Source organism: Ascaphus truei, chromosome 1, assembly GCF_040206685.1.
Source record: "Ascaphus truei isolate aAscTru1 chromosome 1, aAscTru1.hap1, whole genome shotgun sequence".
In the NCBI taxonomy this organism is placed as follows: domain Eukaryota; kingdom Metazoa; phylum Chordata; class Amphibia; order Anura; family Ascaphidae; genus Ascaphus; species Ascaphus truei.
The window spans coordinates 465,936,288-465,950,238 of record NC_134483.1 but is presented as its reverse complement, the minus strand read 5'-3'; positions in this window follow the sequence as shown (position 1 = coordinate 465,950,238).

Below are 13,951 nucleotides of genomic sequence, written 5' to 3'. Positions count from 1 at the left end.
CTGTTGTGGTTTCGTCTTTTCCTAGGAGGATCGCAATTTTTTGGGTTCTCTCCCATAGCTTAAGGTTCCCATTGCTCTAACAGGCGCTATCTTACAGGGCACGCTCCTAACTGAAAACAACAAACAGTGACAGCACACATATTAATACATCTCAATACATGTGACTATACACACAAACCTATTTACAGGACTCAAAGTGAGGATGCCAGCGAGAACTCTGAAGAACCTGCTTCTAAAATATAAGGTGGAGCTATATATATCCTCAATGCTCCCTATCATGACATCATTGGTCACGGGTAGAAAGGGGGAAAGGGCGAACCTTGAGTAATCCCACCCAGTTAAGCCCTTAAGGCATTAACCCTTTTACAGAACTAGTAGTCCCCAATGCGGGGGGTACATTTACAATGCAAGGAACAGTTATGGGTGCCACATGCACTTCTACTTACAAGTGCCTCCACCGTGGCTGGTCGGAGCAGCAGATGGTATTTTCAGAGATATGGCTGAACATTTTAAGGAAAGGGAATATAGTAAAACAAGTATTATCAAAGGATACAAGAGGGCATTAAGCATGGCTAGGAAACTTATGACATGGCAACATTGTAAAGGATGAATCACCAAATATTAAATTCATTAGTCAATATGGTGGACATTGGAACACTGGAAACAATTTTAAGTACATATTGTCATGTATTGAGCCTAGAGAAAGATCTGGAAAAAAATGATTAGTGATAAGCAACAGATGGTAGCAAAAAGAGTCCCTATTCTGAGAGACTTACTGGTTAATAGCCATTTTGAAGTTACCAAAAAAACATGGTTGTGCAAAGCTAACGGTATGTTTAAATATGGAAATTGTAAAAAGTGTGTAAATTTGTTAACGACCAAAGAGTTTTTTTTGACAGATCCCAAACAAAAGATGAAACTAAGAGCTTCATCAATTCTAAATCAAAAGGATTAATATATATGATTAGTTGTGGTTGCCCCATAAGCTACCATGTGTCCCAATGACTTCTGCAACGTCCTTAGGGCTGCCGGCAGGGGGGGACAGCTGGGACTACTGTCAAGGGGTCCGGTCTCCCTGCCGGCAACGCTACAGTTTCCTCACTGCAGGGAAGGTAGGCCCTCTCCTTTTCTGGCTGCCGCCCCCATCTCTCCCTCCCCTCCTGCAGGGCCCTCCCTTTTGCTCGGCACTGCCCATCATGGGTACCTGGAGATGAAAAGATCAATTTTCAGCATCGGGGACACCTGTTATCCAAGATATTAACAGCTGAAGGTAGAGCCTGTACAGTCCCCTTCAAGGATAACAAAATTGAAGTTTAAATCTCTTGCCTCATGGGGACCAATAGGAAGCCGCAACATAATTCGCTGCGGCTTCCTATTGGCACGTGGGATTTAAATACAAGGAAGCACTGACGGGGCAGGGACTACTTCTCCTAAATGTCACTTTTATGTCTGAAAGCACTTCTTCACATTATGTGTTATCTGTATTATTTGGTATTTATATGATTATCACATGTATTACTGCTGTGAAGCACTCTGTACATGAATGGCGCTATATAAATAAAGATATACATACATACATACACACATGATGCCAATAATCATCTCCGTTGATTCATAGGCCCTAATATGCACAAAATGTAATTATTAAATGATCTATTCCCCCCACCCCATCTCCCTCCTGTTCTCCCCCCCTCCCCCGTCCTTTTTTTCACATTGGCAAGAAGCAGGGGTCTCCTGATCTGAACCGTATTAGTTTCCGCTACAGGCACTCCCTGGTTCATTAGAGACTACCCAGAGTGGAGAAGGTAGCGTCAGTGCTCAAGGTATGATAAATGAGATGCTAAATTTGTTAGGTAAGGGTCCCCTCTTTCCCTTTAATTTATGACGCACATAGCAGAACGCCCTCCTACTTGTTATGTAGGAAGAACGTACAGAGACAGTAGGAGGGCGTTCTGCTATGTGCGTCATAAATTAAAGGGAAAGAGGGGACCCTTACCTAACAAATTTAGCATCTCATTTATCATACCTTGAGAAATTGTTACATGCGGAGCACAATAGCAAAACATTAACATTTTAAATTGTGTTCTGCCACTGTGTGTCATGGTGCACACTCTCTTGATACATACAATTTTTAAAAACACAACTATTGACACAAAACATCAATTAAATTAAAAAGTATTCAAGTTATTAACGTCTATGTTATTGTCATTTTTAAACTACAAATAAACTAAATACTGTATATAATATGTATCCTATAATTATAAAAATATGCAAAAAAACTAATTAATACAGTACATATGTACATTGTTCAATTTTACCAATGTCACATAGCACGAGTATACAACTTCCCCTGCGAACTGTGTAAAAAGAGATTTACAAATTGTTGTGTAATGTACAGTACATCGTAATTAGTTTTGTTCCATACACAAACAGATTACCAATGCTCAACCAATAGTTCAGATAATTTGTGATGAAAAGGATCAATGTGTTTAGTCTTCAAAGAGCTGAGTTCCTCCGCTCTTCAAGGTTCTGCCAGGGAACTCCAAATACATGCAAAAAACGAAAAGAAGACCAACACCGAGCTCTTCGAAATGTTCAAAGATATGAATTAGGTCACAAGCCCCTATCCTTACTTACAGGTAAAGAAATGGGAGTGCAGCATCTCCACTACAATTTCTTTACCTGTAAGTAAGTTTAGGGGCTTGTGGCCTAATACATATCTTTGAACATTTCTAAGAGATCTGTGTTTGTCTTCTTTTTGTTTTTTTTTTGCATATAGTTTTGTTCCATGTTTAACATACTGCATCCATTGTGAGTTATTTTTATATTATTAGATACATATAACAGTGATATTGTTTTGTGCACATTATGGGTTCCCACAAGTAAATGTTATGTGCGTCACAGGATACAGAGACTGCTTTTCATTGGATCTTGAAACATAAAGCATAACCACACAACCATTTACTGTGCGTCTACAGACAAAATGCCAAAGTTTGTTTTTAGACCAGGAAAACGTAGGTGGATGAGATTGACGCATGTAGGTGTGATGTCAGATGCACCAACAACACAATCTTTTATACATTTTATTTACTCATGTGACACTGTGACGGATTGGCCTTCTTGATCACAGGTGACAGAGTCCCTGTAACTTGTACACTCAAACAGAGTTGGTTCAAGTATTTGCTCTAGATTCTCACATTTTGCTCGATTTTCTTCCTCTCTGGCTGTAAGTGCAGCTAGCTCTGACTGAACTTTGGGCAGCCAAGGTTGTTGCAGCTCCCTGCTGCTGTGCCAGATGCTGTTGCATCCAGGGTTGCCGTCTTCTACTGAAGGCTAACCCAGAGACAACAGTTTTAAATTAAGCGCTTACCTTCGTCTCCCGGCATCCTTCCGACCTCCTCCCGGCATCTCCCCCTGCAACCCGTCAATAGGGCCATGTGGCGTCCTATGATGCCACTTTGCCATGGCAACGGGATGCCACACACACACACACACACACACACACACACACACACACACACACACACACACACACACACACACACACACACACACACACACACACACACACACACACACACACACACTATAAAGGGTTTGAGCTGTATATATATATATATATATATATATATTGTGTTTCTGTATTTCTGCCAAACCTGATGAAGGACCCTGAGAGGTTCGAAAGCTTGTAACATATTAACAATTTGTTGGTCCAATAAAAGGTATCATACTCCCTCTCCCTCCTTTGTTACTACATGGAAGAAAGGACCAACACGGCTACACACCCTTCTTTGCTTAACATTTATAGCAATTTATAGGCTGAGAAAAGGTACAAAATAATGAGAATTGTATGGAAAATGCAAAGTCTTATAATGCCCTTGTTTCCTGTCTAAGAATATTCATCATTCACTTCCTGTCAATCTGACCAAGTATGTGACACAAGTACATGAATTTAGATGGAATATAAGCTGGGAGAGTGAAAGAAGGTATTTCACACCTTGCTATAAATTTACAGTTAAAAGACAGATGTGCACATTTTCATTATGTGTACAATAGCTAGGGGCAATTAAGGATTCCTTCCAATTACTTTATGTTTAAATGCAGTCGTGTTATTTGGCTTCAATCATTTTGTCATAAATGGCTGGAATTGAAAACATTTTGATAACATATTTTAAGGGAAATAGAGAAATACTTTTTTTTTACAATGCTCTAATCACTTAGGACTTAAAAGACATCGTAGAGTAATGAAGGGAAGAAATGATCAGGTTATTCATTATTAAATAACCTTTTATTCTCATATGGGAAAGTGGTTTTCGCTTTAGAATATTTTTTAAAAACTGGCTTTACTGTAGCATTTTTTTTATGTATCAAAGATGGTCCATGAAGGGAACATCTTAAAAATCTTTGATGGTGCTGGAGGTCCCTTCATCCCTATTCTAGTCCATAGTCAGAGGGGAGATATATCAATGCATAGATAAGTTTGTAATGCTTCATTTTTTGCTCTCACTTTTGTCCTATGTAAGAAGCGTGTTAGGTAAGTTTATTACTTGTGGTGCAGGTTATCTTGATAGGTTTACACCTCCACAAACCTAGCAGCTATATTAGGCACAAATAATAAGGATACACTGTTAACACATTTCAATATACAGTAATATATGTGCCTAGTAATTCCTGATATTGACACTCTCCTAATCGCAATTTGGTGCACAAAAAGTTTAAGCAAAGTACTCAAATACATTAATGCAAAGAGGCACCAAAAATGCTTTGCTTCAGAATTGCTCCAAAATTGCTGTAATTCATCTCCCCAGTGTATTCATGTAAAGCAAAGTGTGATTTTACAGCCTGGTCACAGACATGGGGTCATGATTACTATGTGGTGATAAGCCATAAGTCACCTTGTGGTCCTTTGAAATTCCTATGCCCCATCTCCCTCTTTCACCTCTTTCCACCTACCCTCTGCCACTCACTATTTCCCCTTCTTTCTTTGCTCACACAAGTCCCACCTGTCCATCCTCAACTTTCATTTTCCCTGCCCTGTTTCCTCTGTCTTCCCTCTTTGTTTCCATGCTATCGCCGCTATTTATTTGTTTGTTCTCTATACTGCTCCCCACATTTCTTACATTCTCTTCCTCTTTATCATGCTCACCAAAAACTGTTGTAGCTCCCTCTTTGGGGCCTACTAGTTATATAAGGGGTTAATGGCCTTAACAGGTTAACTGGGTGGGCTCACACCAGTAGAGCCCTTCCCCTGTATGTCTTGTGAGCAGTGATATCACTATAGGGAGTATAGAGTGTGTATACTGTATATAGCTCAACCCTATGTTTTAGAAGCAATTTCTTCAGAGTTCTGACACTGGGGTCCTGACTATAGATAAATGGATTTATGTGTATTGTCAAATGTATTAAGATGTGTCCTGACACCGTTTGTTGTTTTTAGTTAGTAAACGTGCCTTGACCCAAGTAAGTTCCTCAATTGTTCTTGCTATTGAAAAGGAGGACGCATGCTCTTGGTAAGAAGTTCTCGGTATAGTATCTTCGGAGTATGTTTGGACTGGCCCAAATGGAATGTTCCTTGTGCATTCCTGATTAAATAGGTATGGAGCAAGTATGAAATACATAATAGCAGGTGGCTACATCAGGAGCCCAATGTGTATGCTTAACGGCCCACTCGACAAGTTGTTGAGCATTATTAACCCCACGCAAGAGACGGCCAATTTGTCCTTTACTATGGGTAAGAAGTTTAAGTACCTCCCCAGGGTAGGAGTGAGAGCTACCTGGTGGATCAATGGATCAAGTCCAGAGTGATATTGTTTGCCACAAGTTTCTGCCAAGTAACCAGAATGTCAATGCCTGTGAAGCATTATTGAAGGCTGTCATATAAAACAGCTTTTTGTTTATAAAAGTTCCTGGCACCCATCCTTTTCATATTCAAACATCCACGCCCAGCCTGCACTTACCCAGCACCCTGCAAAGGCCTGAGCGACTGAGAACTGTCAATGTATTTAGTCCAATCTGATGTGATTTTCTTTAGAGCTGGGTAAGGAAGGTTACATTGTGCTGCTTGAAGACCATGAAAACAGCAAATATACATTCCCCACATTACGTATCCTATAGATGTGGGGTTCAGCAGTGTGCTCCACTTATGTTTGCATGAGATTTTGGCGTAACTGACAGAAAATGGTTATTTAAATGGCAAATTACTCATTTTCTATCCGTTCATTTTCTTTGAATTCTGAGACCACATGCCACAAGAATCAGTAACTGACTCAAATTCAGTACTCTATGTCATGCTGCATTATAGAAGGTTGAAACTACCTCATAAAATTGTTATTTTTACATTTTATTTGAAGAGAAGTAGAAATGTGTTTTATACATGGCAGCCCAGCAGAGGGAGACAGAGTTCTCTGCTAGGTAAGGTGTAGATTTAAGTGCCTTGGAGAACTTGATGATATGCAGCTGTTGTGTTTTTTGCTAGTCTCAATAAATCAATACTTTCAGTTATAAAGTAAATTCATATCCTGATTGTGGTCTTAAGAAGAATATATATGTTTATTAATTTTGCCATAGATTCTAGAAGTGTGGTCAAAAGCCAACCAGATTTCTATTAAGCAACTCAATTTCCCAATGTGATTGGTGCGATTGACTGCCCCCATATAGACATTTCAGAAATAAAGCAGAATTAATTAAATAAAAACATTACCACTCAGTGAATGTGTAATTTATCTCTGACGCAAAACTTTAAATTTTGGTTGTTCGATTAGTTGAAAAATTCCCTGGCCCAACATACAACACATTTATATTCAGCAATTTCTTGATATCGTAAGTCCTCCAAACACAGTGGCTCCCAGGTACGCTTATTACGCCTAATTTTTTCTCTCTATTGCACCTGAAACCCACGCTTATTCCCCTGTATATACAACTACTAGGATGGGGGCCAGAGTCTACCTCCTCTGTATTGGAATGAAAGTGGTCAGACAAGATAAGACGACACGTGTCTTTTGGGGCAACAATACTTTATTGGAATATAAATGTGAAGTCACACAATCAGTCCAGTTAGTGGCCCTCGCAGGACCCCGGATATTCCACATAATGATGATATACACACATAGGAGCCTGACACATATAACTATCGCTGTGCTAGTGTCTGACAATGTCACAGATACAATCCCTGTGCCGGCACGGCGGTGGGGCTCATTGATGTAGTAAGGAGAGTTATATTTGCAGGCCTGTACTTTGCAAAGGTATAGCTGGCATGGGATGTGTGCATGCATATAGGGTACCGCCGTGTGGTAGGGTGGACCCCTGTACTCCTAAACGTTCAGAGTCCTCACTGTACCAGACCCTATTACCAGCGCACTCCCCACTAGGCCACTTCTCGCTTTTCCTTTATGCAGAGAGGGGATGCTGTGCACCCCCCTCCTCCCCCGTCTGCCTAAATCGGTTCCACTTGGGACGGGGACCTCTTCACTGTTTTCTCTCCACAGCAACTCTGACTCATCCCTTTACATCCTGCCCTCTATCTTTCTCTTGTGTCTCACCCTTCTCTGATACCCAATAACATGAATCCCTGAAAGGGTTTGCAGTCATTGTCCAGAATGCATGTCCATTATTACCCCAGGTATCCCTCACAGGGGGGTGTAGGAGACATGTGCAGAGGTATAACCAGGGAGAAGTCATTCATGGAAAATAAATGTTAGCTTTTATTTAGCCCGAGGCATTTAAACCTTACAGCTTCATGTCAGCATGCAAACAAATGAAATAGGCCTATCCCTTTGTTAGGGCTAATTAACACTACCCAGTCCCTATCTACAGGGCTGGGAGACTAGGCCTCTTACAAGGCCCTCAACGTACAAAGAGGTGCTCTTTATATAGCAGGGTGCTCGTTATATAGGTCTGGGGGTCTGGGTTGGTGTCCATGGGGAGCACCCTCTGGTGGGTTCCAAGGTCCGCTGTATCCTTGAATAGGGGGTCTGGTTTCCTGGAATCTCTCTCTGATAGCACAGTCCCTCTGTGCTAGAGATCCCATGCAGTTTGGCTAATTGCCTTTAGCTGCAATTAACCACCTCCCTGCTGGACTTATTAGCTACAGACCAGATTTATGTGTGCTGTCCTTTTAAACTGGGGAAATGCCCTGTTACAGGAGGTTACACACCCTTGGTAACTCCTTGAACTACACATATAGCTACCAGACTCGTGAGTAAAATAACGTTAGGAATACTAAAAAGTAGATATTGATGCCTTGATTATTCAAGTGAAAATGTAATATATGCATCGGATAATGGGGGATATTCTAGTAGTTGCAAGTTTGTCCTTGCAAAACCACACGATTTGATATGGTCATAAGTAGCGGATTAAAACCATCCAAAAATCTGTATTACAGAGAGAGAGCTGTTTTATTAAAGTCTCAAATTCTTTATATATGTAGCACCTGCCCCCCCCCCCCCCTCCACCTATGGGAGATGTGGCAGCTACATGGGTGTTCTCTGGTGCTATTAGCTCACCTGCGGTCTTACAGGAGGTCTGTGGGTGGTGTATAGGAGCAGCAACAGGATAGGTTTTTCCTCCTTAGGGTGCACCACCTCCATCCCATGGGGATCCTGGCAGAGGTAGGATTGGTCCCCACAGGCACATACTCTCTCACAGACAGACACATAGACTCATGATGGTACAACTGGTCTTTATTCCTTCTTCTCTTCCCTGGAGCAGACCGCAGGAGCTTGAGGCCCCAAGCGACCCTCCTCAACTCCTTCCCCCTCAGGGGGCAAAATTAATCACTCCCACTCCACTGGGGGAGGGAAGACACACCAACAACCACACACAATTTGGTGGAGTGCCAGCTTTAATACCCGGGGGTGGGGCTTGTAACCCTGCCCCATAACAGGGCAGGTCCATAAACTGACAGGCATCACACCATGACACTCCAAACTGCCGGTTTAGGCCTGCCACTGGATATGGCAACATTGTAACCATCCAGACTGCAACTGCAGGCTAGATCCTGTGCAGGAGTTTAACCCCAACACTGCCTGTTCCTATCAGGTCTTATAGTGTTGAGGCCAGTGGAAAGGCACTAGGCTACATATATAACCTCAAACCTCACTCCAAATAACATAGGGAGAAACACCTGTGCTCAATAAGGAGCACACCTGAATGTACCTGGGAGATATTCTGAGATAAGCAAAGTATATTTAAATTAGTCTCGTCACCCTCCTCATAAAATATTTCCATAAGATTAATACTGACTAGTCTAAGGCCCCTTGTGATAAAGGAGTTACTGTCAGACCCAACAGGATCAGAACCACAACCTCTATTATTCTGGGAAGATCCACTATCACATATCTCCCAAGTATCTCAGATGTGCTCCTTTTTTGTGCACAAGGCACATTGAGCTGGCAATGGCAACCAGGGTTGCCACTTTTCCAGGTTTGACCTGGAGACTCCGGGTTTTGGGCACTTACCTCTGGGCTATGGGTTTAGCCTGTGAATCTCCGGGTGGCGGTGCGGTGTGCTGTGGCGGCGCCTCTGGCAATTCCCCTGCAATTCCCCCTCCAACTGCGGTGAACATGGCTGCGCAGCGTCAAATGATGCCACGTTACCATGCCAACGGGACACAGGGTGACGTCATGATGCTATGCGGCGTCACATTGTCATGGTCATTTCACGCCGCACAGCCACGTTCACAGCAGTTGGAGGGGAAATTGCAGGAGTTTGCCGGGAGACACTGCCGTACCACACCGCCAGGGAATAAGGGAAGAGCTGAGGATAGACCCCCCTGGGTTGAGTCCAGGGACCATCCAGTTGTGTGCTGTGTTCTGTGTTGAAGAATAAAGCCGTTCCTGTTTATAATACTCCGGCCTGAGAGTGCAGTTATTCAGGGGGAGTACCAGAGAGCTTTCCTGCAGGGACAGCACCCACTTCTGCTGGGACCTGTGGGGAATGGAGGCGCTGCACCGCGTAAAGAAGTGAAAAAGAACTCCAAAAGCCTGTCCTGTTCATCCCCACTACCATCTGGCGGGAGCCAGAAGGTGAGCAGCTCAAAACACTGTGTAATAGTGAATTCTCCCAGAGGGTGGGGGAAAACCTGCTACAGACGTCTCACACAGGTCCCCAAACCTGTCTTAGGCTGCGGTCCCAGTAATGTCTGTGACACGCGCGCCCGGCGGGGGGGGGGGGCGCGTGTCACAGCGCTAACCGCGATCTGCGGTCTGTGAGGAGAGGAGAATCTTGCGACGGGAGGGGGCGTGGTCGGGGATTTGCGGGGGCGTGGCCATTACATCACGCGGCTGGTTCGCCCTCATTGGGGGAACCGCCTGTGGGGGCGTGGCCACGCCTCAGTCGCTAGGAGTAAACTCAATTTCATTGAGTAGAGAAAAACCCTGCCGCACGGCGCGGCTGCACCTTCTGCGTGACGGTGCGTAGTGGGCCCAGCCCCATTGAGGGGCGGTGCTTACACGCACAGCGCACGCCGTGCGCACAGACTGTACTGGGACCGCAGCCTTACTCATACTCACGCAGCATACAGTGCTTCCAATGCATTCAGGGATTCTGTGTAATGATATGCAAATAAATACTCACATTGCATCACTTTATGCTTCTTATTCACAACATGGATTCTTTTAAGCTTGAGTTTATAATACACACAGAAGATGTCATGTAAACATGTAGCCCCAGTAAGAATACAACCATTACAGTGTATCTCTTGATGCATGAATGCATGAATGTAGTTTAGCTAAAATGTGCGGTTGTCTCCTTGGTCCTATATGTGTGTGTAATGCTAACCTACAAATAGTGTTCATTAAGACTGATGATTACACAGGAAATGCTGTCAGTAAAAAGGTCACAGATGTCATTGTAGCCTACTATCAGTTTTGGAATCAGCCTGCTGTTGTGTGTAGTTACACTAGCACTGGGGGGGAACAAGGAGAAGCTGTAGCATTTGGTGTCCACTGCATGAAAAAAATTGTTTGTGATGTTAATTATGGAATATTTATGGGTTACATGCTTAGTGCGAGCTGAGCATGCAGTGATAGAAAATATGGAGGTAAGGACACTAACACATTGAAATAGTATTCCATTGGTTGTACTGACATCAGGTGTAACATTGCAAAGGAGCAGGCACTCTCAGTTTTTATTTTTCAGTGTTCTTTTATATATTTGTATGGACGCCAACTTTTCATTTTATTCTGCGCCGCAAGTCCAAATATTTCCCAGCGGGATTGTTTGATCCGGTACCTCTTGAACTGGATGTATTTATCCCAATGAATGTGGCATGCTGCCTTGTGTTTCTGTGAGATGTTTCCACATATTCTTGTGAGTGCAACTCAAGGTTAAACCTTTCAAATGAAAGCATTTATACAATTTAACATTATGGGGGGCATGCGCTTTTTATGACACACACAATATGTGTTTGTATATTATATACATATGCAGACCCAAGCAGATATGTATCAAACTCTGAACTCTGCCACCTTTATTTAGGTATTAACAACAAAATCCATATTGTGATTATCAAAGTATTAGAAATTGACATCATTATTTTTACCACATTTCTTTATTAACAATTTAATATAGATTAGAAATAAATACACTTTTCTTTGCTTATAGTTTAGGCACTTTTTTCCCTTCAGAAATAACACGGTATGTATGCATGTAACACAATCGTTGTTCTTTGCGATAAAACAGGTGCTAATTTTTTGCCTCCGTCTCTCCCTCTGCGCTCCCCGCGTCCGTCTCTCCCTCTGCGCTCCCGTCTCTCCGTCTGCGCTCCCCGCGTCCGTCTCTCCATCTGCGCTCCCCGTGTCTGTCTCCCTCTGCGCTCCCCGCGTCCGTCTCTCCCTGTGCGCTCCCCGTGTTCGTCTCCCCCTCTGCGCTCCTGCATCCATCTCTCCCTCTGCGCTCCCCGCGTCCGTCTCTCCCTCTGCGCTCCCCGTGTTCGTCTCTCCCTCTGCGCTCCCCGTGTTCGTCTCTCCCTCTGCGCTCCCCGTGTTCGTCTCTCCCTCTGCGCTCCCCGCTTCCTTCTCTCCCTCTGCGCTCCCCGCGTCCGTCTCTCCCTCTGCGCTCCCCGCATCCGTCTCTCCCTCTGAGCTCCCCGCGTCCGTCTCTCCCTCTGCGCTCCCCGCGTCCGTCTCTCCCTCTACGCTCCGTCTCTCCCTCTACGCTCTGTCTCTCCCTCTGCGCTCCCCGCATCCGTCTCTCCCTCTGCGCTCCCCGCGTCCGTCTCCCCCTCTGAGCTCCCCGCGTCCGTCTCGCCCTCTGCCCTCCCCACGTCTGTCTCTCCCTCTGCGCTCCCCGCGTCCGTCTCTCCCTCTGCGCTCCCCCCTCTGTGCCCCTCATTGTCTGTCTATCTCCATCTCTCCCTGGTCTCAGTCTGTCACCCCCTCTCAGTACCTTTTTTCTCTCGGGGCACCCTTAACAACAGTGCTCAGTTGCTGAGGCACCCCTACAACAGGACAGGGTCAAAGAAAACAAAGGGCAGTGAGTCACAGGAGACAGACAGAATGGGCCAGGGAGTCAGAGGGTCGCAGAAACCCCCTCCCTCCCTCTCTCTTTTCCCTTGATTTGCTGCTGCGTAATGCAGCCAATCAGGTCTAGGAAACTGCCCAGCCACTTAGCAACTGCCCTGTGAGATCAGGGAAATCCCAACCTTTTGATCCTCTCATGGAACTGCAGAACCCTGGTTGGGAAACACTGCTCTAATCTGTCGCTCTCTTTGCTCTTGTCCGTTTTTCTCGGCCCGCCCTGTTCTTCCTCTGATTGATCTTTTCTGATCCTCTGTTCCACCCCATTACTCCTCTGATTAGCCCAATCTGCAACAGCATCTGTGGCATCTGCCAGAAGCCAACTGAATTTTGGCAGAGTTGTTAAATAGTTGAGTTCTTTTACTTTACTGGAACCCAAAATGTATTGTGAATTGGTACTGTACAGTTTATTCACGAAATGTAATGCAACATTTGGTAAATATGGGATACATAAATGTGGTTGCATTTATGTTACAAATTTAGTTTTATGAATTGAGCAGGAAGAAATTGGTATTTCAATAATAAAATATAGTTGTTTTTTTCCCCCCATTATTTTTATTTGAGCTAACAGAATTAATTTAATGCAAGATTTTAAGAGCTTTTATCTGGCCAAGCAATTCTTCCACTGATCTTGAATAAAAGGATTGACTTTATGAAAATCCTCTAACAAGAGTTAGGGGGTCATGGATTAAAAGAAACATTGCATAAATATTTTCTAGTGATGTCGGACTAGCACCTCCGAGCAGTTTGAACTAATACCGCTTTATTGCTAAGGACTGGGTAGTTTGCTTCAGTCAACATTGCAGCTGTCTTCCTTCTGTTGATCAGACAAGGTGACATTAGATATTCAAGTGACTGAGGTGTTCACTTTAGGAAACATATCTCCATAGCTTGTGGAGACTTAACTCTATTAGTCACAGCTGTGGGTGGTTACTGGAATGAGCAAACTTGAGATACAGACTGTATGCTTGAGCCCTGCCTACCTTTTATACAAGGAATACCATAAGATGTAAAGTTACCACAAAGTGGGGACTGCTACTGGTGGTTTGTTTCTAAAAAAAATTCCAAGTTTTGCTTAATTTTTTTTTAAAATTATGTATTTACAGACAATTTAATTACAAAAATTAGAGTACAAAAAAAAGCAAAAAAACACTTAATCCTAGGACAAGCTAGTCTTTGGGTTTGGCTTGTATTTCATTCAAATTGGAAAATGTTATCCAATTGAACGGCACATTTTCCCAAAATGTTTGACTGTGTTCGAATCAAACACCGGAATCTGCCATGTTGGTGATTTTTAACCCATGAAGTGCCCATCCTTAATGTAAAGTCTGTGATATAGAAGGATTCTCTGAGAGATTGCATCTGGAATAATGAAAAAATACTGAATTGTGCAACTTATTTCTGAATAAAAGGGCATTTGAAGTAAATTCTGCAAA